The 27,288-nt window shown below is 44.8% G+C and overlaps 1 protein-coding gene across 5 annotated transcripts in view; it reads right to left on the bottom strand.

Moving 5' to 3' along the window:
• The window catches only part of SYT16 (synaptotagmin 16), a 79,446-nt gene extending 52,395 nt beyond the window's left edge, over positions 1–27,051 (bottom strand). For 4 of the 5 annotated variants that reach the window (XM_074908831.1, XM_074908835.1, XM_074908836.1 and 1 more), the window contains exons 1-3: positions 26,993–27,051; positions 24,950–25,020; positions 1,229–1,408 (exon numbers count right to left, since the gene is read on the bottom strand). The gene's annotated coding sequence lies outside the window, so the exon portion shown is untranslated. Of the gene's footprint in view, positions 1–1,228; positions 1,409–24,949; positions 25,021–26,992 lie in introns of those variants that run through there. The other variant, XM_074908833.1, reaches the window with a different exon arrangement.
• Positions 27,052–27,288: the final 237 nt, after the last annotated feature.

The following is a 27,288-nucleotide window of genomic DNA, read 5'->3' as shown; positions in this document are numbered from 1 at the left end:
CCTGTTTATTAATAATTCACATTTTTAAAAGCATTGCGAATACATGTTTACATGATAGCCTGTGACAGCTCCATAGAATGTCAACGCCCACACACTCCTGAGAAATGTGTCATCTTAAAAACTGAAATAAAAGCCACATTTTTACACCACTTGATGGGAGGTGAAGAGAAGGGAATAAAGACTTAAAAATAATATCGATGAAGGAAACTTATTAAAAAAAAACCATAGTCTTTATTTAGAAACATTAATGTTAGGACTTTTCAATGGCAGGGTGGGGTGCAGAAATAATTTCAAGTACCTTTTGAGCTTTTAACATTTTGTGCCTGTCCCTGGCTCCCCAATGCATTTATCAAGAAGCAGTCAGTCCCACTGACTTCTTATCACATGTGGCATCCAGGCCTTTGCCTGTCCACAAATTCTGAACTCTTAAAGTGTGACCAGATCATGCCCTTTGCAACAGCCATGCTGAACTCAGTGGACAAGGCAAAATGTACAACAAAACCCCCACCTGCAGGGGCCCCTTGCTTTGTGATTGTGTCCTTCTATAATTAGCTCTAAGACTGATCCACCAAGAAGCAGACTTTTCAATTGGGAGGCTTCTGAGGCCTCTTGGCTGATTATTTCAATGATTATACACTTATATGCACATTTACCAAAAAATGTATGGTGACAACACCAAATTCTCAGTTACCACCATTACCAGAATGGATGCATTTTTGATAGCAGAGAAACATTAAAATGTTGTTTTTTGTATAACAGTAAAATTCCCAGTTATTTTGACTCCAGGACTCATGGGTTTACCCAAGACATAATGTTTCCAGACAAGAACAAACACATGAAAGAGCATGTAATAGCTACTACAAGAAAACCAGGACAGGCACATCCTTCAGAGCAGAAAAACAGTGTCTTTACTCAGAATTGCTCACATTTTGCTCTTCACTGGATTAACAAAACACTCCCACAACAGAGAGGGGGAGTGTGCTTTCTCCTCAGTGTTGCCCTCCATTTTTCAAGAGATTACTTCAGACAACAAAGATAATAGGACCATGGTAGCAATTGCACATCCATTTGATCAAGTTTTGGAGGTTACTGTAGTCTATCCAAAACGCTGCTGTTTTCCACAGAAATAACCCGAGACACAGCAAATGGGCCTTTCTCTGTCTTCCCAGCAATCAAAGCCTCAAGAAGATTCTGTACATCAAAGGCAGTATAATACTGTGATACTTACCAAGGCCCTCATGAACTCTGGACTTTTCTTTGTAGTGTTTTCTTCTCCCTTGTTGTTCCAGACATGGGAGTCCACCTCTCTTTTCAAAGCAGAGCTTCTTGTTGATGAAGTGGAAGAGGACTGCAGGGAAGATAACGAAGACTCCAAACACAGACAAAAACCCAATGGCCTCAGAAGTAACTAGGAACAGAAAGTCAGAAAGAAAACATGAGCACAAGTGGGAAAAACCACCTAGAGATAGATGTGGTTTAACCATATCTGTACCCATGGCTCTGCTTCCCCATCCTCTTCCCAGAAAAAAATAGCAATTAAATTCAGTGGAACTTGGACTTGCATTAAATAGATACAACACTCGCATTGGGCCAGTCTACTGCAGACATCGACAACAGGGTACATTACACACCAAACTTGCTTCTGATTAAGGTCTTATTTTCTGTTACATGATGAACTCCAACGCAGAAAAGACTGTAACTGATTTTAATAAACTTTTGTATCAATGCAGAATTCCGCCAGCTTCAAGAGTGATGCTCTCAATCTATACTGCAACAAGGATCCTGCCACTGATTTATTGGTCATAAATCATTTCCGCACAGCTAGCAGTAAATTCTCAAGAAAGGCTGTGGGGAAGATTAGCTCAGGGAGCGAAAGGCCCCAACACCTCCATTGCAACTTGTGTATTTTCTCTAAAACCATCAGATTACAACACAATGGTATTCACTATCTTCATTACATTTACTAAGAACTAGGTTAATGTATGGCCTATGATCCTCATTCAACTGTTACTTTACCCTTAAGTAAGAAGTATATTACCATACTAGAAAATTACCATTCTTGCTGCAGAAAACCAGCCTCCAGCTCAGGTAATTCAGTTTAGCTCCCTTGGTGTCAGGTTTGGCCATGAGTAATGAGCACAGTGGTTTTGCACCAGCTGACAACCTAATCCTATACATCAACATCCCTATGTCAAACTGTAGAGGAACAGTCTTATTTCAATTTATCATGTTCTGCCTGTATCACTGGGTCTGCAACAAACCGCAGGCGCCAGCAAAAAGCTTTTAAAGCCATTTCACCTCTCTCACACATATTAAAATGCCAAAACAAGGGACAAACACTATATACATCATCTGATGCAGATGGCAAGGGCACACACGTCAAAAACTGTGTCATCTGGAAAAGAAAAAAAAAAAAAAAAGTCTTGTTATTCTGGTAATTACTTCACCAGGAAGGGGTGAAGTTCAGTTGTTCAATTCAAGTCAAAGACCCCATAAAAATGAAACATCAGCAGCATCAGTGGCCCACCAGGGATGCCTGTGATTGCAAAGCTGCAGCTCACAGACGAGATGAGCTAGAGGAAAGGATGTAAACAGAGCCAGCCCTGCCTGTGAAACATCCCACTGGGAGTTTACAAGACTTGACTCAGCGAAAGACTTAGGCTAGAATTGCTGCACTGTCTCCAGTTACAGCCTTGATAGTGCACAGCAGGACTATGATCTAGGGGATTAAAAAAAAAAATAATAATACAAGCCAATTAGAAACAAAAATCACCAATGCATAGCAGCAGCCCACATGAAAAACAGGCAAGTGCTTGGGACTGAACCCAGAGGAATATGGGTCACACAAACTCCAGTGGTGGCTCTGACCTTGCTCCCTCCAGCCTATGGAAGGAAAAGAAATATGCACTGAATTAGAGTATCTTAAATGAAAATAAGATCAAGGCTACATTTCCATTGCTATCTTCTGCATGGGCACAGTCACTTCTCTGGTGACAATTCTGTGTACCCCTTGTGCCACACCAGCACTAAGAAGGGTCATGAAGACAGTGGATCTCCCTGCCAGCACAGAAATTTGGTGCCATAGCTTCCCTGGATAATTTGGCAGGAACATACCAGCTCTATCTTCCCCTCACATCTCAACCCACGGAACAGGGCTGGGGACATGAGAGTGGCTGAGCGATACATCTACTCTGACTATTTTCAGCTGCTGAAGTCACCACTAAGTGGCTGCTGGAGTCAAGTATAAATCAAAGGACCAGAGTATAAATCAAAGTAGACATAACCCCACAATACACATGATGGCCTGGCTGGGTCCCATCACCAACCCCTCATTTTCTTGAGCATTGCATAGGCAGGAAGACAGATTATGCTCACCACATCTCAGCACACAAGTGTGTGTGTGTGTGTGTGTGTATGCATGTGCACAAGCTCACATGCAAGCACGTGTGTGTGAAATTGGAGCATGTATGTAGCAAACTGACAATCATGGCTTTGAAGGCTCTATGTGAGTGATTTCACTGCAGAGAGTGTGATGTAGAAGGTTGACAAAGACACCACTGTTACTATTTATCAAGCCCTTTTATAAAATCTCAGCTCTGCACCCAAGGAGATGCCAGGGCTTCCCCTCCTCAGATAGGACACAAGCAAGCCACCAATATTTTTAAACATAAATTGTCCAATACATGCTCCAATATGCTACATGACCTCCAGCTGCAGAAACCCTCAAAGGCCCCCTTTCTCCAACAAACCTGCATGGTACCTTCCAGAGGAAAAAGCAGACCCTTGACTAGTCCAGGCATCCCGAAAAAAAAAGTCTGGAGACAAATTATCAGCTGCTCTCCATTTGCTCTAAAGGATCTCAGACTGTCACAACACCCTTATTGCCCATCTATTTTTGTTTCCTGGTCAGCTACAAAGAAATAAGAAAGTAGCAGTGCTGTGGCGCAGGACTTCAACAATCCTTCAGGCTTCTCCTACTCCTTAGGACAGAGATGTAAAAGGCACCTCCTGTCAGAGCTCACAAAAGCCCAACTAGGAGGATGCTTTCCAAGCTGAACATTAACAGCTGTGTCCACACAGAGGCAGAGGTTTTGGGAGCACAGGTAAGAAGGGACTGCACAGACCCCTCCCCATACATCCTGAACAGCAAAGACTATCAGCCTGCTACCAACCAGGGCTGATATCCCTGCACCACCCCACCCTTCACTGTAGATGCCAGGCAAAGAGGAAAGGTGCCCAGAAGGGCCACCACAGCTCCGGCACAAACTGACACCTCCTACACGTATGGCTCCTACAGTAAACCACAGAGTCCTTCTCCTTTTGGGAGGGTCTTGCCCAACTGTGAGGAGGTGGCTGGGTCTTCTGCATCACAAGGCAAAGGAGCTTGTGCATCCTGTCCCATGGCTTTAAACAGAAGTTCCTTCTTCTTTCCTCCATGTTATCTGTGCCAGATACTAGGGCTGTGATTTTGCACCTGAGCACTGTCTCACATACGTGGGTAGAAATGTTACAGTCTGTGCACCTGGCTCCAGCTGGAAGCTCATATCCCCCTGCAATGGCAGGCATGCTGGCGCTCTGCTTCTCCATCATCAACCAGAAAACATGCTGCACCTGCATAGGGTCCTGACCACATGGCCCAGCTCTCCTCTCAACCCTCAGCTGAAGGGCTTTCTCTCTGCAGACTTGAAATTCTAGGCTAAGACTATGCCTGGAAAATTATTGTAAAACTGATTTGGAGCAGAGCTCTGTTCTGGCCTGTAGTGGGATGTCTGGGCCTGGAAGGGTATAGAGGAGGAAGAGCAGCAGAAATGCACACATGTCACTTTTGTTTTACAGCATTGCTGAAGTGTGTCAGAGTTTCTCACACAAGTAAAATATCCAGCCTTACGGCAATAGATAATAGACTGTACCTGAGGGCAAAAAGAAGAGATGTGAGGCATTCAAGGGTTGGTTCAAACCCTGGGCACCCATGTCTGGGGAAGGAGCTGGCCACCATGTGCTTTGGGACATGAACTTTGGGATATCCAGCCAGAACTCACCCATTTTTAAGCCAAGTAATTAATGCCATAGACGCTTTTGTGCAATGCCACAGTGGGTCCACACATTCTGTTGCCCCAGGTGAGAGCACAAGCCAAGAAACAGTGTTTGCACTCCTGGCAAGTTGAGGGTGTGCATAAAGAACTGAACACACTCCTTTGTGTACACGGCTTAAGAACAAAAAAGAGGTGCAGAGCGAAGGGCCCCAAGCTGGGAAAGAGATCAGAGATCGAAGTGAGATCAACAGAAGACATTTGACCAAGGACACCGGGAGCACAAGACATTATAATGCTGTTCCTGCTCCAATCTCTCTCTCAAACCTACCTCCACACTACAAGATGACTTCAGGGGACAGTCTGTCTGGAAGAACAGGAGGGAAGTATTGGCCACACTGCTACATGCATTGAATCCAGCTGGGTATTTGGCTTGTATCAGGTTTCTGCGAGCAGACTTGGCCCCTCCAGACAGACCAGGACCAGGAGAAAGAATGGAAGAAGTACCACAATAGATTTCCTTGGAGAGTCTGCAATTAACAAAACCTTAATCCATTAGGCTTTGCAAGAGTTAAATTTTGCATAAAATCCTATTCCAGACAATAGCTCTTTAATTCCATTTGATACCCAGCTTCCTGCAAAAGGAATGTTTACTGGTACTTTTTAATTACGAAAAAAACCATAAATTGTCTGTTTTACTGTCTGTGCTAATTACATTTCATTATATATTTGGAGTAAGCTATGATTTTCCTGCTGGTTCCCATGACATTTTTCATTATCAACCACTAATTGTCTAGCATGCACACTGCATTGTGAACCAAGTAGGCTGATGCGTGGGCAGAAGTTCTAGCGAAAGCTGCAAGGCAGTAGAAGTGCACGTTATTATTATTACTATTATGATGTATTAGAAAGTTTCCACCTACTTGCATACCTACATATCCTCATCCCTATCAGCACTGTCACAGCGCAGCAAAGCACAAGAGTCCGTCTGTAACACGCCTCATGTCTAGCAAGGCTCAGCAACTACTGAAAGAAAGTTATGTGGGGTGAAACGATGACAGCAGCCCTACTGCAAGGACAAGTCCCCTGCTGCGTGCAACGGAAACATCAAGAAGGTTTCTCAGTCACTTCCTCTACTCAGTGCCCAAAGCACATGGTTATCAGGATCTTGTCACTTTGCCCACTCACAGGCTGAGGCCAAGGTTATAAAGGAAAATAGTGCCATATGTGGAATCCTAAGGGAATAGGATAACTAATAGGATCTTTCTGAGAGTGCAAGACCAAAAATAAGTCAAGGGTTTTCATGAGCCACAGCTAACACTGTTTCCATTATGGCAAAACCTCCAACAGATCCATATCTATGCAAGCTCAGAAAATGCCACAAAGGGTAATGCAACTCATTGCATGCACATTTCATAAATTCAGACCAAGGGAAGCTGTGGGTACCAATTTTTCATACAGCAAACTGCTAGAATAAGGAGTGCATGACCACTGCTCTCCAGATCATCGTTATCAGCCTTGGACAGGTGGCAATTCTATTCATGTGCACCACACACACAATACACAAACACTTCAGAAATAAATCTGTGTTTTCACAGGATTGCAGCTCTCTCCTGATATCGGTTTCAAAGGAGACAAAGCCCGACCCTTCCTAACAGCACTGTGAGGGAACAGTTGTATAACTCCTCCTCTTCTCAAGGTGATCCACAAATACATTATCAGAAATGCAATCAGACCACATTCAGCACTGTAGCAGAAGGGTGAAATTCCCACCCAAGGCAGGAGGACTTGCCCTGCATTGAGGGTCACCTTTGCACACTTTACTTTTATGTGCTGATTTACAGATGGCAAGAATGAGAAAGTTCTCCAGTCCTTTTATATAAAGAATATGAAGGACTGAAAGGCACTTTTGACTCGACTGTACTTTTATTAACTTTGACAGTAAAATTTGACCGATCGAAGCGTAGAAGAATGGGCCCATTCCTAGCTACTGCTGAGGTATTTGCAGGTCACCTTTAAAGATTTAAGCTGCCCTTATGGCCTATGACATAAGCATGCTGTCCTGGCTTTGGCCAGGATAGAGTTAACTTTCCTTGGGCTGAGAGGGAGCACAGCTTGAGGGCTGGGCCTGGATCTGTCATTGGAGTATTCCACATCATGTAATGTCATTCTCAGTATACAAGGGGACACTGCTCTCTCATTCCGGTTTCGGTTTCCCAGTTGGTCCCTGGATTTCTAGTGTGGTCAGGATCGCTACTGGGCACAAGCTGTGTACCAGTCACCAGTCAGTGAGCAACTACTGCATCTTACCTGTTTGGGCTTACTATTGTAACACACATGCAATTTCAAAGGCCTCAGAGACAGTACAGCAACTTCATCTCTGTTTGTTCTATGATCCACATAATCACAGTACCCAAACACCTTGCAGACTTCAGTGCATTTATCCCCCCAGCAACTCTGTGAAGCAGGGAAATGCTAACACAGCTGCTCCACAGAAGGGGAGCCACTGCACAGACACAAACCAAAAGATCAGGAAAAGTCCTATTCATCTACACAAGCACTTCAGTGTCTTGAAACACCTTACTTTTCACCCCAAGTCTGAGGCTTACAAATACAACATCTATAGCACCTTCCCAGGGATGACACCACAGCGACACTCACGGGCCTCCAGGCATCTCCTCTGTCAACTTGGGTCACCTGAAAGCTACAGGACTCCATTTCTTCCTCCAAAGCCTGATTCTTCTTAGGGATGCAATCTAGTAGAGGTGCCTGACACCTCTTGCCAACACTGACTTCAAGGGAAGAAGGCACAACAGGCACTACAGGGGACATGGAGGCGGTAGCACTAAGCAAAGGCACTCACCTAAGAAATGGAAGGCCTGAGAGAAATTCTTGCTTTGTTCTGCTGATTGAGAGTGCCAATTAAACTCAGATACCAGAGTAAAAAGAATAGGCCTATTTTACTGTTAATTACAGGATATAACCAAGTAATACAGAAAATAAGCAATAAGAAAAAAAACAAAATAGTGCACTTAATACATACAGTTAACTACAGAAAATAACAATAAGCAAGGCAATGCACCTAATCATCACTACACAATGGGGAAAACAGTGATTAAGAAAGATACATCACCACTTGCATACGTTACCAACGTCCAGATCCGCAGTCACTGGGGAGCCCTGGTTGCAGCGAGGATTTGGAGAACCTTTCCCTGCAAGTGGGAAGTCCTACATGATGCATCCATCCATAGGTGAGGCATCCAAAGTCGCAGCAAGAGGGTCCAGCCTTACGTACCAAAAATCAGCAAGTCAGAATGACTTGCACTTTTCTTTGAGCAGAAACATCTGGTTTCATTCTCCTGTTGGATTCCACCCAAAGCCTGGCCAGGGCTTGGGGACGAGAACCAAGGGAGTTTCTAACAAGGCCGAACACTTGGGTTCTCAGCCTTCAACAAGGCTAAACAAGGAAAGCTGGATACATTCTCATGCCATTTCATCCTCACTACTGATTACATTTTGTCCAAGCTATACCCTTCACTAGTGAGCACACATGCATCTTTAATGATCAGATACTAATTAATAAATGCTAATGGTAATACAGGTTTTACTAATTAGCAGATACTAATAATGGATAACATTTGGTTGTGAGGTTCATCTAGAGGTCAACTTAGTTTCAGGGTCTATTATTCACACCCTAGCACTACATGCTTAAACCCACATTTTGCTTTTCCCAGTACCATGTCGCATGTGCACAACTACAGAAGGGCATCCTCTACCCTTTAGGCTGAGCTTGGCTCACTGTGCAGCCCATTTTGGGGCCAGCAGTAGGGCCAGCCCTCGTACATCTGATTTTTTCAACCTGTTTACTGAAAAGGCAGACCCAGACTTGAGATCTCAGGGTACAGTCTGGACTTCACTGAGAACTTGCTATAGAAAAATGACCAAAACATAAAACACTTGGAGGGAAAACCTCAGAGCATCCAGCAGCTCACCTGTGAGAGCCATAAGCCAGCAATGAGGATGCCCAAGTTCAAGAAGGCTTACCCTTGGGCCAGAGTTTCCCCCTTACAAAGACTGTTATGTATCTCACCCTATACAACCCTGTGGCAGCACTGTTTTCTCAGTAGCAGCAGCAATCCCACCCTGGCCTTAAGCAATGCTACTGATGACATTTGCAACCAAGCAGATATAGCTCTGTGAAATATTCTGCCTTCAACCAAAGTTGGTTTTCAATTAGAAATGATGAAGTATCAGTTTTTCTGGATGTGTTTCAAATGTGGAGCTATAGTTCAAGTCAACAGCAAGTACACGGTGCTTGCAAATGATGATGCCTGAAGTTCTGCATCCAGAAGAGTCCTGGCTCTCACTCCATTCCTCTGTCTGTAAGCACAGATACCACAAATATGGATGAAACAAGGGAACAGATGTGTCCTAACGGACAGAGGAGCATTCACACTGTCTAACAGAGGTGACTTAAGCAATAATCTAGGCCTCTAGAGGGTGATTCAGAGACTAATTGTCAATCTTAGAAAACTCTCCAATTCAGCATGGTATTTAAAATTCATTGAAGTTAACAGGGCAAGAGAGACTGAGAATTTGAGCAGCACATCACTTGAACTGCCATTCACAAACTGAAGGCTGTTCCCCTCCATGTCAGGGCTGAAGATGTTTAACAGGGACAGCATGAGGAACCTTGTGGTACCCATGCAAGCCTTGGTCCTCCTGTGATACCACAGGTCCCTGACAGGATCGTTCTCAGAGCTGGGCCAACAGCTGAAATAATCAATGTGAAAACTGCAGTCTTCACAACTGTTTGTTTCAGTCCTTCTGCAGATCAGAGCAGAAAAATTAGAATCAGGCAGAAAATTACTTTCTACCATCTATGAGAAACCATTAGACTCTATCTCAATATTCACTCTAATGTCCAAGCTATGCTCAAATTCTCAGTTTTGCATGCTGGAACTATTCTCCTTTGTAAAAACAGCCATCACTCAAAGCAGTGAGCGGGCCAACTTCATGGTCAAGGCTTTCACTTAAGATGTAGGAAAGCAAAAGAAGGCTATAGTGACAAATACATATACAATCTGGATTAGATCAAATGAGAGAAATAAACTAGTTCCTAAAATCCAACCTCCTGCTGTTTAGGGCTCTCGTGTTAGACATGAGACCTGTACTCAAATGCAAGTCTGAATCAAGCAGGACAGAGACTTGAACTTGCCCCTTCTATGTGTCCTTTGACTGTCTAACCTCCAGAAAACCTGCCGCAGTGGCAAGAAACAGCTGGTTTCTCTCACCATCACCACAGTCTGCACAGAGAGGAATTCTACCCTGAGTAGGGCCAAAACTTGGGCCTAGGAAAGTTTTTTCAAGATCATGTATGTCTTAGAAAAAGGTGTAATTTAAACAGAATTTAACTGTCCAACAAGACCATGTTTTCTCAGAAGATTCTCAGCCCACTCTTCCTGTAGTAGGTTTGTCTTTGATCATGTCCCAGGCTTGTTTTCAGTCACAGTACAACACACAGTTCATAATCGGATACATTTTGTCATAGCTGACACCACCACTGCCTTACTGGTAGAAAGGGAAGACTAGGGCTGTCAGTCTGCCACCTTTCTTGAACACTGAAGTCACGCTTCTTTTTTTTTCCTTTTCCTTAAAGACAACTTCTTTGTTGCCATGGCACCACTAATGCAGTATTTTGAGACAGGGGAAGAAGATAACCGTGCATCATCACAGTGACACATCTATCAACTGTCATCCTCTCAAAAAGGGTAAATAAGTAAGGATGCCAGTGTAGACTTTTAAAGGCTCCTCCACCCTTTTTAATTCATAGAATCACAGAATGGTTTGGGTTGGAATGGGCCTTAAAGATCACTTAGTCCCAACCCCCCAGCCATGGGCAGGGACACCTTCCACTACCCCAGGTTGACCAAAGCCCCGTCCAACCTGGCCTTGAACACTGCCAGGGAGGGGGCAACCACAGCTGCTCTGGGCAACCTGCGCCAGAGTCTCAGCACCGTCACAGGGAAGAACTTCCTTACATCTAATCTAAATCTACCATGTCTCAGTTTAAAACCGTTACCTCATCCTATCACCACACTCCCTGATAAAGAGTCCCTCCCCATCTTTCCTGTAAGCCCCCTTTAGGTACTGGAAGGCCACTGTAAGGTCTCCCCAGAGCCTTCTCTTCTCCAGGCTGAACAACCCCAACTCTCTCAGCCTGTCCTCACAGGGGAGGTGCTCCAGCCCCCTGATCATCCTTGTTGCCTCCTCTGGACCCACTCGAGCAGGTCCATGTCCTTTTTATGTTGGGGACCCAAGAGCTGAACACAGGACTCCAGGTGGGGTCTCATGAGAGTGGAGTAGAGGGAGAGAATCACCTCCCTTGACCTGCTGGCTACACTTCTCTTGATGCAGTCCATGATATGGTTGGCTTTCTGGGCTGTGAGCACACATTGCTAGCTAATGTTCATTTTCCATGCACTAATATCCCCCAGTATGTTTCTCTGCAGGGCTGCTCTCAATCCACTGATCACCTAGCCTGTATTTGTGCATGATATTGCCTCAATCCATGTGCAAGACCTTGAACTTGGCACTTTTCCCTCTCACATACAAATTGCTGTCTACAAAGGTCATGCTTTGGTTTTATGACAGAGAATTTGTCTCTCAGTAAGCAGCATCTAGGTTTATTTTTTAATTCCTTCTCGTCTCCACATGCTACATGACACCAGCTGAGGTACACACTCACAAGAGAACAGGAGCACCTGCATGTTCAGAAAATGCCATTCTGGCTCCCCATGTTAAACCGTGCGGTGACTGCTTCATAAATCTTGCTTGTACAATGATTTCTTCCTGAACTAGAAAGGTATCTACTGCTGAGCACAACCATATTTATCTCAACAGTAAGAGAAATGAAAAATAGCACTGTGATGGTGTCTCCCATGCACCACTTTCAACTCACCAGGTGTGGTCTTGTTAGCCTCGTAGCACATCTTTCCTATCACTGCCAGAATTATTTTAAAGAAACCTTCACTAACTTATCAAATCAAGGCCTTGCACTCAACATAATAGCATTTCCCTCCTTGACCATGCATATGAGAACGTTGCAGCAGGTCCCTTCCAAATTTTCAGAGAAATCTCTGCATGCTGCTGGCACAACCCTGTTATAGCAGTAAAACCAGGGAAGAGTCACAGGGAGAGATGCCCATGTCTCAACATACTCCCTGACTTTGAGTCCAGATCAATGAACAGACAACAGACACGATGACTTCCAGCACACCACCACTGCCGCAGTGGCGTTCACAGTGGTGACATGATGAGCTTTTCATCTCTCAGGTGGTACAAAAGGAGGAAATGAAAACTTATATAAACTGAATTTATCAAGGCTTCTGCAACAGGGAGGGAGCAGAGAGCAATAAGCAAAGCAGTGACAGAAGGTTAAACTGGCAGGATCCCTGGTATGGGTCAAGAATTCAACAGTGAGCACAGTCCTCTAGCAAACAAAAATAAGTATTTTACATTTGAGAGAGACAGAAAAGGGGAGGAGAAGGAGGAGAAAGGAGGATCTCAGTTGCTGTTTCTCTCTTATTTAGGGGGATAACAATGAATAAGCTGTCTCCACTCAGAACTGAAGTGCTCTCACCTCTTCAGAGAGGAATCTAATGGGGATCTTTATGCTCTCATGTACTTACTTTTCTCATCCACAAAACCTTGTTCATAGTTCCACCAATTTGACCCAAGGCAGAATGACTCACCACAGCAAAAGGCTGGACAGCAGCTTTTTTCTCAAAGACCTAAATAAATGCTACTCCATCAGTTGACCAAGGACGATGCAGCAGTAAACCTCTTGCTGAAGGCTGTGTGTTGCCTTGGCAACCTGTCTGATCTCCATTGCTCCAGGGACTGGAAATGTGCTGCCAACAGGAGATTTCAGCTAATCAAACCAAATCTCTTAATACTTAGATGATTTCCCATCTGCAGAGAGCAGGCCATGTGCCCATGCGAAGCAGGGCACCCTCCAAACACAGCCCTGGCTCCTCCTTGACCCATTATTTGTTGGCTCCTTGTAGGCCACGGACATCTCCTGACAGCTACTGAAGGAGATGAGGGGGGTAGCAAGAGGCCACAACATGGTCTCTATCTGCATGGCAGCTCCATGCCTGCACTCAGCACGTGCCTAGCAGGCTGCAGAGATGACAGGCAGCCAGGAGACCAGCTGCCTGCTGAGAGCTGCCTGCAGGCAGCAGGACACTCACAGGGTCCATGCCTCAGCCCCTGACCTTTGAAAGAAAAATACATTTTCCAATATTGGTAACATACACTCCCTACAAGCCTGGTGCTACGTGTTTTGAGCCTTCTCAATCCACTCTGTCCCTTTTTGAGCTCCCATTAGACACATTCAGGTAACAGCAGTGTCAAACTGCTGACCAAAAAGTAAAAGTGGGACAACTTCTAATTGTCAGTGCTAAAAGGGCAGCTTTCATGGCTAATTTTGCCTTGAAAACACAACCAGCAATTGATATTTTATTTTTTTTTAAATTAAAGTAGAAACAAGACCAACCTTTCTACAGCTCCACTAAAGGTGTCTGGACCCTGCATTTGAGCCCAGCCACAAAGAGGAACAATCAGTCTGGCATTTAGCACAACCAATGAGCCACAAAAGAGGCATGAACAGTAAACAGGAGAGGAACTTTCCACAGTTGCACTGCTGCTGAGACAAGAAATTCTGTTTGATGGTGATGAGATTCATGTCTGTAAGAAGTCATCAATTACCATCTACATGATGTACCCCAGTGCTACATCACCTAAAATGGCCCTGACTATGACCTTTCCATGCAATTGCCAAAGGGGATCTGGACGTTTGAAAAGCAGAGTCAACCCTGGTATTCAGGCTCTTCTTGCCCTCCTAGGTCATTCTTTACTGCATCTCAGAGGACACTAGCACACCTAAAAGTCGCAGGACCTACACTGAACTCATTCCACACACACTGTTTGTTGCCAGATTAACTCACTGTATTGCCACATTTAGGGGAGGGGACCCTCAGATATTTTTTGACCTGGTATGAAGAACATCTGCACAGGAGATGCTGCTCCACCACACAGCTCCCTGGGACCTGGGCTAGCTACCAAGCGAGGCTTCAGCTCTTGAGGAACAGGATGGAGGAATTGCTGGTATTTAAAAGGTAGCCCTGAAGCAGAAGGCGGCTGCTCATAAAGCAAGGTGTGGTTTCAAAGAAAGAGCATATTGTGGAAGATTTCTAGGCCTCTGGTATCGACCAAGTGACCTACGCCCTGGGAAAATATGTTCTAACAATAACAAAAGCCATTAAAACTAATGCTTGGGGAAAAAAAAAATCAGTGGTTTCTAGAGGCACGTATTTAATAAAGTAAAGAGCTTAGCAAGTACTGCCACCTTCTACCATGTCACTGTTATTCACATTAGTATAACAAACCAGTTAACTTATTACTAGGGCTGCATGGAAAAGGGCATGAACTGAAGTCATCACTCAGCTAACCAAGGGCTCTGTGATAAGAGAAAGGCAATGAAGTCCTGCAGGCATGAGCAAGAGGGAAACAGAGCTGTTTTTAATGGCCAGGAGAACAGCTGGCACCCTATGTGTGCTTTCCCACCTTATTCTTTCCTATATCATGCCTTCTTTCTGTTCCAGGCACTTCTCAGCCTTGTTTAATCTCAGTTCAGCCAAACTGAATCAAAGATGGACCCTGGGACTTACGCCCAAAATATCTGTCTCTACAGGGCACGGAAAATCAAAAGCATGGAAATAAAAAGCAGAGTTGTCACTGATCTAATGGGGAGAAGGAATGATCTCAGAGAAAACAAATGTTGATGATGCAAGACACCCTCCATAATTCCTTTGTAAAAACAACATGCAGGGCAGGATCCCAGCACTACAAAACCTGTGAGAAGGGCCTCCTCCAGATGAAAGCGACCACAACGCTGCCTCGGAGGATTCATTTGCGTTAACAAGTTTCAAAGCATCCGCCCGCAGTTTCTTTCAAGTAAAAGCTGTGACGTCAGCCTGTTCTCAGGGATAAATACAGAGCCATGCCACTTCAGAGCCAGAAGAGTGAGAAGGGGGAGGCAGATAGAGGCGACTGTTAGCCAAAACAGATGCAATGGAGACAGACTAAAATAGATTCTATGTATTTCAAGGGCTTCTGCAGTTCTTAAGCTCCAGTCAAGCCCACGTGAGCAAACATCCCCACACATACCCAGCAAAACATTTGACATAAAGCACCACAAGAATAAAGTGCAACATGTTCCTTGGATGCTTTCAGGCACACTAAACCAGGTTATGGAGTCTACTTGCTACTTTATTTGGATCTCTTCAGGTGTTTTCTCCCACAGCCATCATGCTACACTTAGGTCCTTTTTTTTAACCTACCTCAGTCACAAATACCTGCAAGTATCCATGGCTTCCCTCGCACAGTGGTCAGATGTGCCCTCTGCTTAACAGGAATTAAATACTCTGCACTTGTGTTACTCATTATGGATACAGAATTATGGTCTTAGTACTGCTTTACAGTAAAATCTGAAATGACAGCAGGAAACAGCACAATGTCAAAGCAGAAAACAGAAGAAAAAGCTAACTCCTATTTCATTACTTGCCATTTCCAAGACCATGTATTTCAAGAAAACCAAAGAACCATGCAAATCCAAAGTAACGAGTGTTGGTAACACAGGATTTGCTTTTCAAACTGCAATTGTCACCAAAGTAACGAACTAGGAAAGCTATCCTCACTAAGAAATAGTCACAAATCATTCAAAACATGAGACTTACCTAATCGCACTCACATAAAGCAGCAAAATAAGTCAAACCAGCAGTAAAATTTCCCAAGAACACTCTTCTTGTAAATAACACATATTAAAACTTTCTTCCTGGTACAGGTTGCTAAATTCTTGGGATCTGCAGTGTTCACACAAGCTGAACAAAGCTGAAGAGAAGCACAGTCATGAGTTTCAAAAACAGGAGTAGTGCTCGTGCTCTTGCTCCTTCCTCTGTATGTACTTGCTGATTTTATGTCCCAAGGAAGAAGGAAGGCTTCTGCTTGGTAAACATGTGACAGCCACCAAAGGAATGCTAGCCACAGAAACAAGATAAAGCAGTCCATGCAGCTTCTGACAGGGTTTGTTTAAAGACTACTGCCTCACCTGTAGCTTTCTTACTGCTCTCACCTTATGGGTGCTAGGTCTTTATTCAAATATTATCTTGCTGACAAATTTGCCTTAAAATAGTATGCCATTCATTTATCATGAAATTTTAAGTGATTTTTCTCTCCTGTAAAATATAATTTATTACTTGGCTTAAATTCACATTCTGGACATAAATATTTTGGATGTACTTTAGAAATGTACCTTTTCCATCCTGGATTCCCAGAGATTTGCAGTGAAAAAGTAAAGTAAGGCTCACAGTGGACATTCAGCCTAAAACAGAGTGTTTCCTCTCCGGGGAGCTGCCTACACCTTGCACTTGCCAGGCCTCAGCCAGTCATTACTTCCCTGAATGGCTCTGCTCCACCGTTGTGGGCTCACAGGCTGGAAGAGCAAAGCTGCCTCAGCAGCTCTGTGCTTGCTCATGGGGGTTGTACACAGAGTAAAAACTATTCTTGTTATCCATCCTAATGCATACCAGGTCAAACACTTGCTAGACACCCATGAATAGTTGGAGATTTCATCTTGGAGACTGTCTCTTACAAAGTCACACTTTAATAAAAAAAAAATAAAAAAAAGGTAGAGAATGGACTTCAGCTCCTGGGTTTTGGGTTTTTTTAACCTTAATGTATATTCTAAGGAAGGTTCTGTGATAATGTGAGATCACATCCTGTTTTCACTGTCCACACAACTGCTGCTTTGAATGTGCATTTTGGATGTAGATTTGATTCCCAGCAGAAGAGTTATTTTTTCCCAGCATTCAGGGCAAATCCATCCCCACTGTCACTGCCTGCAAAAGGTCTCTGCAGTGAAACTGGAGCTCTTCCCAGAACTATTAATTTGTGCAAAATTTTGTTTCCGGCGTATAGGATATCTGGTGCTCCTCAAAATCAGCATGGAAAGGCTGTAAAACAGAACCACACATCTGAACCCAGCTACTCACAATGCTCAAAACAGGAGAGAGCGTGGCAAAAGTGGACAGAAAATGGGGAGAAGGAAGGGAGTACACCCCACACACAGCAGGAACTTGCAGACCTGGCTGCTACCAACCAAAAGGGCTCCTGGCCCCATTGCCTGCAGCAATTTGTAAGTTGGCTCTAATCAGCTATCAGCAGTATATATACCTCTCTAAGGTAAACTGCTCCCAGAGGCAATTTTATGCAGGTGTTCCTAATGCAACTCTCTTCTCCCCCCAAATTCTGATGATGTTGTTTATAAAGCTGCTGCCTGGCAGACCCCAGAAGAGTAGTCCAGACTTGCATCTTCAAAATAAAATCTACTTAGAAAGAGCTAAAGAGGGGTAAAAAAGTCCTTATTCAGCAGACATCAAGCCCCTTGACTTAACATGAGTCTTGCTGTACCAGATTCACAGAATCATCTAGGTTGGAAACGACCCTGGAGATCATCTAGTCCAACCGTTCGCCTAGCACAGTTCCCACCTACAGCGTATCCTTAAGCTCTAAATCGACCCTACTCTTGAACACCTCCAGGGATGGGGACTCCATCACCTCCCTGGGCAGCCCATTCCAACGCCCAACAACCCGTTCTGTAAAGAAATGCTTCCTAATATCCAGACTAAACCTTCCCTGGTGCAACTTGAGGCCATTCCCTCTTGTCCTGTCACTTTCTACTAGGCTAAAGAGGCTCATCCCCAGCTCTCTGCAGCTTCCTTTCAGGTAGTTGAAGAGGGTGATGAGGTCTCCCCTCAGCCTCCTCTTCTCCAGACTAAACACCCCCAGTTCCCTCAGCCACTCCTCATAGGACATGTGCTCCAGACCCTGCACCAGCTTTGTTGCCCTTCTCTGGACACCTTCGAGTAACTCAATGTTCTTTTTGTAGTGAGGGGCCCAAAACTGAACACAGGAATCAAGGTGCGGCCTCACCAGCGCCAAGTACAGGGACAAGATCCCTTCCCTGTCCCTGCTGGCCACGCTAGTGCTGATACAAGCCAGGATGCTCTTGGCCTTCTTGGCCACCTGGGCACACTGCTGGCTCCTGTTCAGCCGGCTGTCAATCAGCACCCCCAGGTCCCTCTCTGACTGGCAGCTCTCCAGCCACTCCTCCCCAAGCCTGTAGCGCTGCTGGGGGTTGTTGTGGCCCAAGGGCAGCCCCCAGCATTTGGCCTTATTGAAACTCCCCCAGTTGGCCTCAGCCCATGGCTCCAGCCTGTCCAGGTCTCTCTGCAGAGCCTCCCTACCCTCGAGCAGATCAACACTCCCACCCAACTTGGTGTCATCTGCAAACTGACTGAGGGTGCACTCGATCCCCTCATCTAGATCATCAATAAAGATGTTAAACAGGAGTGGCCCCAAAACCGAGCCCTGGGGGACACCACTCGTGACCGGCCGCCAGCTGGATTTAACTCCGTTCACCACAACTCTCGGGGACTGGTCGTCCAGCCAGTTTTTTACCCAGCGAAGTGTGCGATTGTCCAAACCTTGAGCAGCCATTTTTGCCAGTAGAATGCTGTGGGAAACAGTGTCAAAAGCCTTGCTAAAGTCAAGGTAAATTACATCCACAGCCTTTCCCTCATCCAATAAGCAGGTTCCTGTCACAGAAGGAGATCAGGTTTGTCAAGCAGGACCTGCCTTTCATAAACCCATGCTGACGGGGCCTGAGCATCTGGTTGTCCCTCATGTGTTGTATGATGGTGTTTAGGATGAGCTGCTCCATCAGCTTCCCAGGCACCGAAGTCAAGCTGACAGGCCTGTAATTTCCCGGATCATCCTTCCGACCCTTCTTATAGATGGGTGTCACGTTGGCCAATTTCCAATCAGTCGGGACCTCCCCGGTCAGCCAGGACTGCTGGTAAATGATGGAAAGCGGCTTGGTGAGCACCCCAGCCAGCTCCTTCAGCACTCTCGGGTGTATCCCATACGGTCCCATAGACTTGTGTATGTCTATGTGATGCAGTAGGTCACTGACTGACTCCTGGATTGCAGGGGGGTCGTTCTCCCAGTCTCTGTATTCTGGCTGTGGAGGCTGGATTTCATCGATACAACTAATCTTGTTATTAAAGACTGAGGCAAAGAAGGCATTAAGCACCTCAGCTTTCTCCTCATCACTTGTTACCATATTTCCTCCTGCATCTAGCAGGGGATGGAGACTATCCCTGGACTTTCTTTTGCTACTGACATAGAAACTTTTCTTGTTATCCTTGATTGCAGAGGCCAAATTAATTTCCAGCTGGGCTTTAGCCCTTCTGATTTCCACCCTGCATAGCCTCACAGCCTCTTTGTAATCACTGTGTATGGTTAGCCCCTTCTTCCAAAGGCTGTAAACTCTCCTTTTCTCCCTGAGTTGCAGCCAAAGCTCCCTGTTCAGCCAGGGTGGTCTTCTCTGGCGTCCCCATGGATGAGGCAACTGAAGAGAGTGTCTGGTTCTGTGGGCTCTGTGATGGCTGCAGGCAAAAGGCACAGGATGAGCAGAACCCTGGTGAAAGGCCACTGTTGAGGACACAAGCCTTTCAGCAGGGCTCTTTCCAGACTCACAGCCTCTCCTCTGTCTCTGTGATGCCAGCATCAGGCATGGCTGAGTAATCATGCTGATCAGCCATACAAGGTCCCAGAGCAGGAGGTGGTGGCTGCAGCACTGTGCTAAAAATATGCAAGGGTGCAGCCGAGCAACAAGGGAAACACAAAGTCTAGTTATGTCAGACGAGTCACTGAAGCCAACTGATCAAGCAAGTTTCATCCATTGCCCAGGAGACTTGCCTTGTCTGCTAAGTCAGGGGGAAATTTCCCCACTAATTTAGAAGCAAGCACCATTCACTTGAAGATTTGCAGAGATGGGCTACCAGGAAGGGGCCGGGGCAGTTCAGCACGCAGGTCTGTGGGTGCCTCATTCCTTGCACATACTCTTAGTCCCAATGCTGCATGACTGAAAATAAATGTCTGAGTAGCAGCTCCAGAAGGGAGGCAGTGAAATGAGTTGCCAAAGAGAGAGGAAGGTTTCAGGTTCAACACAGCTTACCCAGCACCCAGGAAAACAATCTTCCATCCATGCCACTGGCACTGAGTTAGTGCTGCACCAGGGAAGTCACTTATTCCAAACTTCTTCCCATTGATTATTTTGTTACTCCCTAACTTGTGGACTCTTCCCTTCCAAACTTTCACTGTAGCCCCTAACATCTTTTCTGTGATAATATGACATTTATTCACCTTTATTCAGATTTCTCCAGATTCATCAGGAGTGTCATATTTATGAAGGAAAACGGGAGACCATTTAAAGTCTTCCTCTCTGACTCCCATGCATTCAGCTGCTTTCCTTGCCCCCACATTCTTACTCTAAGCTTTACTCTTGAATCCGTCATTTATAAAGTTCCAATGGAAAAAGTAATCCAGAAATAATGCCACAATAATGTTAGGAGAATAAACTCCCATCCTTGTCAACTCGACACTCCTTCTGCTTGGTTTTTTTTTTTTTTCAGAACCGTTGTGCTAAAAGAGCTAGAGCACAATTGGCAGAAATTCAAATACATTTTTATTATTATTTGTCAACCACAAGCTAAACTCTAGAAATAGTCCCATTATGTCCCGCTAAATGTCAAGCCGCTATTTTTAAAACCCAGACAATGTGTTTCACATAAACCTTTACACCATTATTTTAAAGATCAAACATCCTTTCACCTGGGAGCCACGGCATGGCCGGTTCCCCCAGCAACGCGACATGCTTCCAGCCTGGCCAAGCAGCAAGATCCCTTTCAGGCATCCGCCGCCGAACCGGCGCCCAGCCGGCCACGCTCTCCTTCAAAGCTCCACCAAAAGCCTTTTGCCAGGGCCTCTGAGAGAACCCCTCATAAACTGATTTCTAATTCTTCTTTTTCAAGGTACACCAAGCTTGCATCTCTTAGAGAGCAGGAAGAGGGTATTTCATCTGAGCTTTTTCATTGATCTGAATTTGCTTTTTTAATTTAAAGCCACACAAAGTCCTCGTTGCCTTCACACTCCATGCTCTTCCTCCCCAGACAGGAGCGTCTCACCGCGTTGAACTGAATCGAGACAAGTGTCATTCAGATCACCTCTGCCCTGATGTAGATAATAAGGCATGTCACCTTGTAATGAACCCCGAGTAAAAACTAGGCTAGCACGTGTCTGGTAGTCACCTCCCAGCCAGGGAATGTCATCTCCCCCTTTAATTAATTAATTCAGCTCACTATGGGCAAAGCCATGCCACAGGGTGACATCTGCAGTGACCCAGACCCATTATCAAGCGGTGAGGGAATAGAGGAGACTTTGTAAATCCTGGGAAGAGGAGGGAGCCAGGGGGTACCCCAGCACTCCAGAGGGCTCCCGAGAGCCCCGCTCCTGCTGCTGGCTGCCACTGCTGCCCTCATAGCCCCTCACCCATCCCCAGGCCCTGCATCCTGGCGTACCTTGCTGGAGAGTGAAAGACTCACAGGGACCCGGACAGTGTGACCACCTCAGTCCTGGGCGAGAGATCAACACCAGCATGGCCCAGTTATGCCAAGAAAAATAGGCTTTAGACTGGCGTGACCAATTTCATTCCTTCACAGAGCAGCAGCCATGGGATACCTGCCACGATGCTGCACCAGTATTTAACATGCACCACTGTCATTGTAGTTCCTTCGCAAAACAGTTATCACTGCACACAGCATTTGCTAGAGATAAACTTGGCTAAAAAAACCCATTAATGTGCAGGAAAAGCAGGACAGCAATAAAACTCACACAAGCAGCAGCAACTCACACTTTCACTTTGTTGACTATACTAAGCCTTCCTCAACATTCTCTAGACTTGCAAAAATAAATACATCTCCCACTTCTTGGGGCTCAAGGTAAAATTACTCTCCTCCCTCTGCCCCAAGCCTTATTCAAAAGAAATACAACACAAAAGACAGAACTGCATACAACAGAGTCAGGCCTCCAAGTCAAGAGCCCCAAAACTAGAAAATCTTATGAAACAGACTTCAGGACAGTGCACTTCTCACTCCTCTTACCAAGTTATGAATATACGAGTGAAACGTCTCTCTTTGAACTCACCCAGCATCTGCCTCGTACTCCACTCCTCTGGGCTAACAAAATACAGTAGCAGACTATAATGGAAGGAAGATGCCTGTGCTAAATAGGCACGAAGTCAGAAATATTTACACAGCACATTTCTGCCTAAGTCATATTCACCGGGTACAGATGACGAGGTCCCAAACTCAAAAGGAGGAAACTGTCTTAGCAGAAGCAGCGTTACAATTAAACACGTGTCTGGACTCCCTGGCATTTCCTCATAAAAATTTCTATGAAGTGGCACAGACCAAATGCACAGCCTTGTTTACCTGAAACCACACTTAAAACTAACTGAAATGAAACTACAAGCCATTACCCACAAACAAAAAGGTTAGCTTCACCTATAGCTCAAAATATCAACAAAAAACACGTGCCCTCTAAACCTGTAGTAGAGAAATCCGACCTGGTTTGCCAAAGTATGCAAAAAGAGAAATTGTGCTTGTTTAGATTATTGTCAGCTGTAATTTGATCAAACAGTTTCCCTGTGGCTCTTCCAGTACGTGTTGCTTGATGGTCAGGCTCGCTACAATCCTCTGTACCTGCAAACTTCACAGATGGGTTTTCAGATCCAACCCTGACTTCTACCCTAAACTTGGACTCCAGAGCTCTTATTCCAGTGAAAACGTTTCCTACTAATTCAATAGTATCTGAAGAAGATCTGAGCAGTCCAGTTCACAGAAGTTTGCAGAAGTTTCAGGGAACCCCAGGATCTCTGGTCTCTGTTGCAACCCACACTTCTTCTACTGTGACAGTGGAGGTGGGAGGAAGGAAAGCCTGGAACAGCACTCTAGTGGGATGCCCAGCAAAGACAAGCTGGCATGCAAATCAACCCCTAGAAACAAAGCAAGCAGACAGGCCAACTCAAGTTCTGTAAGAGGTGGACTTCCAAAGAAAAAGTCTATGTACACAAGGGTGGTTCAAGTCTATTTAGAGACCTGAAAATCAATGGTGAGGATTTTCTTTTTCCAATTAAAGGTGGGTGGGTGGGTTTTTTTAAATAATATTCCAGCACTGAAAGACAGTGTTGCCAGAAATGCAACCAAAACCATTACAATTGCAGATGAGATGAACGGAGGCTGGAATTCCCCAGAAAAATAGCAGGTTTTGATCAGAAATCAAGAAACGGGTAATCAGTGTTTTTCACCTTGCGACTGAGTCCACATACTACTTTGGAAACATCAAAGTAAATCAAGAGCTTGTGGGTTACAGGAGTCCAGCTTGCAGGGAAGAGTATGGAGAAGAGCAGATCTAAATCTCCAAAAATGCAAGCAGAGAACCACAGGCAATGGCTCTGTCCAGGGAAGGAACCAAAACAATAATGCAAACACCAAGTCAGCACATAGGCTAAAGCAGTGTAGCTGGACAGACAAGACAAACAGACCTGGTATGCAGGCAATAGCAACTACTCCAGCATTGAAAGTGATATGAAAGGCAGAGAGGAAAATACCCATCCAAAGAGCTCTTTTGACAGAGATGAGGGAGACAGAATCAAATACCCCAGGAAGAAAAAACACCCCAGCAAACAGTAACATGTACACTGAAAGGGAACACTGTCAAATAACAGAAAGATGCCTCCAGAATGACTTTAGCTAATTCAAACACTTGCCATGTACAAACACTACAATCTAATCCCAGCGACACTGATAAGCAGCAGTATCAGACTGAAGGAAGGGGACCAGCTGCTCGTGATACACAGTAAAACCATCTGGAGATGCATGAGCAAATACAGGCAACCAATAAGGAGCCCAAAACAACAGGAGTGTTATCACAAAACCTTCACAGCACTGGACACGCACAAGCACTGTCATCTGTCCATGCTCAGTGCATGTGAATGACAGACAGAGGTCTGCCTGGAACACACCGACACAAGCAGGAGAAAGGACACCAGGGCTGCACTGCCAAGCCAGCCGAGCTCCAGCCATGCTCTGAAACAAAGATTTGTCCGAATGTAGATGGGGGGCGGGGGGAGGAACTAATACTTTAAAAATAAATATCAAAACAATGGTCGTCAAAAACTTGCAGTAACCAAAGAGAAACTCAAATGCACTGGGAAATGCCCATACCCCATAACATGCAGGGAATCCACGCTTTAAACAGATCAACTATGCTTCCAGAGTCTATGCAACTCCACTTGAATCCCATGCAGTTATCTACCAGAAATAAAAAGAAAATCAAACAATGAAAAGAGCCACGAGATTAACAGTGCAGACAAAATGTACAGGGGGGATCTGCCATCAGGAAAGGCACAGCTTCAAAGGCAGTCCAGCCCAGGATTTGATTGGAGATCAAAAAAAGATTGTGCTTTCAGTGACAGCAACATGCTTTAGGTCATAGAACTCACAAAAAGAACACAAAAGTCAGTAAGACAAAGCCAAGCAAAGCAGGCAGCTTCTACAACATAGGCACCAAGGACCATAAACAACATGGCAAAGATGAGTGTGTCTGGCCTCCCCTTGTCAAGCAGCTTTAGGAAGCAATGGAAAAAGTCAGCGGAGGACCTCCAGGGTTCAAGGATCCAGGGTTCCCAGATGAACCAAAAGAAAGTTGTGGTACATTAAGAGACAGCCTACATAATTGCCCACGGCAATTTACTTTATTTAATTAAATGTATTAATGCTGGTAAATCAGAGATTTGAACATTTGTTACTAGAAAAGGAATAGATGTGATTTTCTGAAGCATCATAGCAAAACTCAGCATCAACAAAACAAGCAAAGTACAATCTGCTTACCTCCTTCTTGCAGAAAAATGAAGTCAGAAGGGGGCTAAGAGGACCACCCTGGAGCTGGTACATATGTCTGGCTGGGAAATAAAAAAAAAAAGATTACACCTCATGTCATTCTTGATGAGGATGTCAGCAGTGGCTTGCTCCCCTCGAGACACTGCCACAGCCTCCAACCGTACCCCTCGCTGCCCTTTGCTTCAGCCCTGGCACAGACCACACTAACAAGACTGGCTGTGTGACAAGACTAAGTGTTCGTACACATTTATTCTGATTTGCTTAATTTTATCTTATTTCACAGTGCATCTTCAATTTAAAACTCCTAATAGATGGCAGTTAACATCACTGAGTGATTATTAACTACTGCAGCTTGGTAAATGAGAAGCTTAGCTCAAAAGTCAAGTTCTAGATTTCAACAGTGTCAAACGTTAACTTAGGAAGTGATTTAGATTAAAATTAAGACCTTGAAATAAAACTACTTTTAAACCCTCAAGAATAAGTTCAGACGCTATCGCTCAGCCAGCCACTTTTCAAGGTGTTTAATTTCAGGGACAGATGACAGATTTCAGCTAAATTTTAACAGTGTGGTAAAACTACTGAGTGTAATTAGTTAAAGCATCTACAGAACTTCACTTTTAAATTTCCACTTAAGGTAGCTAACTAAAGTAACTTTTATTACGTTTCAGAGTTTATAATAATTAAAATTTACAGTAAATCCACAGAATTCAATAGAATTAACTGGCTATAAATCTCAAAGCATAAAACTGGTTTGTAGAGGTAGCACATAAATGATTCCCAGCCTTTCTGCAAGGTGCCAGCCATTGAGAGAGCTGATTAGTCAGTCTTTGATTAATTGCCTGCTGTGTAAGAGCCAGGGTCAATCTACTCAATTAGGTGAAGGTCTAGTGGAGATCAGAAATGTAAATCAAAACCTATGGCAAAAGCTTCAGCACAAGATGAGAACGTACCAGCAGCCGTTTTTCCCTGCAAGGACCCCTCTTCCCTGGGCAGCCTGCTCTCCAACCACAGCCCTAAGTGGATGCTGAGGAAAGAGCAAGAGTGGGACACCCCCATGTGCCTTCTCCTGAGTAGCCTTCCCACCTCCAACCATGTTCACTTCTAAGGATTTTTTGAGCCTAACATGGCTTGTTTTCTTCCAGGTACTCAACCAGCCTCACACTGAACCCAAATAAACATTTTGCCCCCAACGTACTCTTTAGAAGAGACCTCTGCAGATTTACTACCCACCAGGCTCCTTCTACTCCTCCTGAAGCTGACTCCCTTTGATACCTTCAGGCCTTGTGAGGCAGTGAACAAGCACTCCCTGCCCACCTCCCCATTAGTACTCACATAAGTCTGTATGTCTGATGATCCCCCACAGTTAATCTCTTTTCTGCGTTTATGAGTCTTTGTCAATCAGTCATGCCCAGTACCAGAAACGTCCACACTGCTGACCTACCGACCTATGCGGGACCTCTTCCCGTTCTGCTATATCCTGTTAGAAATGAACAGGCCAAAACTGCACAGAGCACTCTAAGTAAACTCTAGGTTTACACAACAGTGCTGTGGCATTTCCTACAACAAAGAACAGCTTGCTTACAAGATCTGGCAATTCTTCAGAGACAGAAAGCTCTGTGCCAAGAAGTGCAGAGACACGGGCTGCACCCACCATAGTCCCACCTCCCAGTGGGCAAGCCTGTGCTGCTGCAGGAGACGGGGGGACTCGCATAAGGGGGACACAGCAAGATGAAGCTCAAGGGAGGACCAAAACCCAATGGGAAGCTGTAACTCTCCAAATACAAGAAGCAGGAGAACATCAGAGCAAGCAAGGCCAGTGGGGAAATGATGTAACATGTTAAAAAAGCATGGATTAAGATTAGTTTAAAACTGACCAGATTGTGACACTGTCCACAGGGCTACAGGAGACTGGGTATGTAGACAGAAAACAGGAATGATTTGAAGCTACAGTTACTCCACACAGACTGGGAAACTATCTTGACAGGGTGATGAGAACACTGTATTTTTAGACATCATAAATAACTAGTTAAAAACCTGTAATAGAAAAGCAGCTAGTCCCCAGCGACACACAGGAACAGCTATTCTTCAACACCCTATAAAAGAAAAAAAGCACAGAATTCTAAGCCACAAACTTGGATTTGAAAAAGGAGAGCTACATAAAAAAATCAGTGTAGAAGTAAAAAGAAATAGCCGGAAAGGCAGAAATAATTCCAGGAGACCATGTACAGGTACTATAGGAAAGCATCAGGATACTTATTAATTCAAAATACTTGAAAAGGACTAAAAGAATCAATTTGTTGTTTAGGGTTGAACAGCAGATCAAGGCAATT

This window comes from Athene noctua, chromosome 6 (assembly GCF_965140245.1).
Source record: "Athene noctua chromosome 6, bAthNoc1.hap1.1, whole genome shotgun sequence".
Lineage (NCBI taxonomy): Eukaryota > Metazoa > Chordata > Aves > Strigiformes > Strigidae > Athene > Athene noctua.
This window is presented reverse-complemented; position numbering and strand designations above follow the sequence as displayed.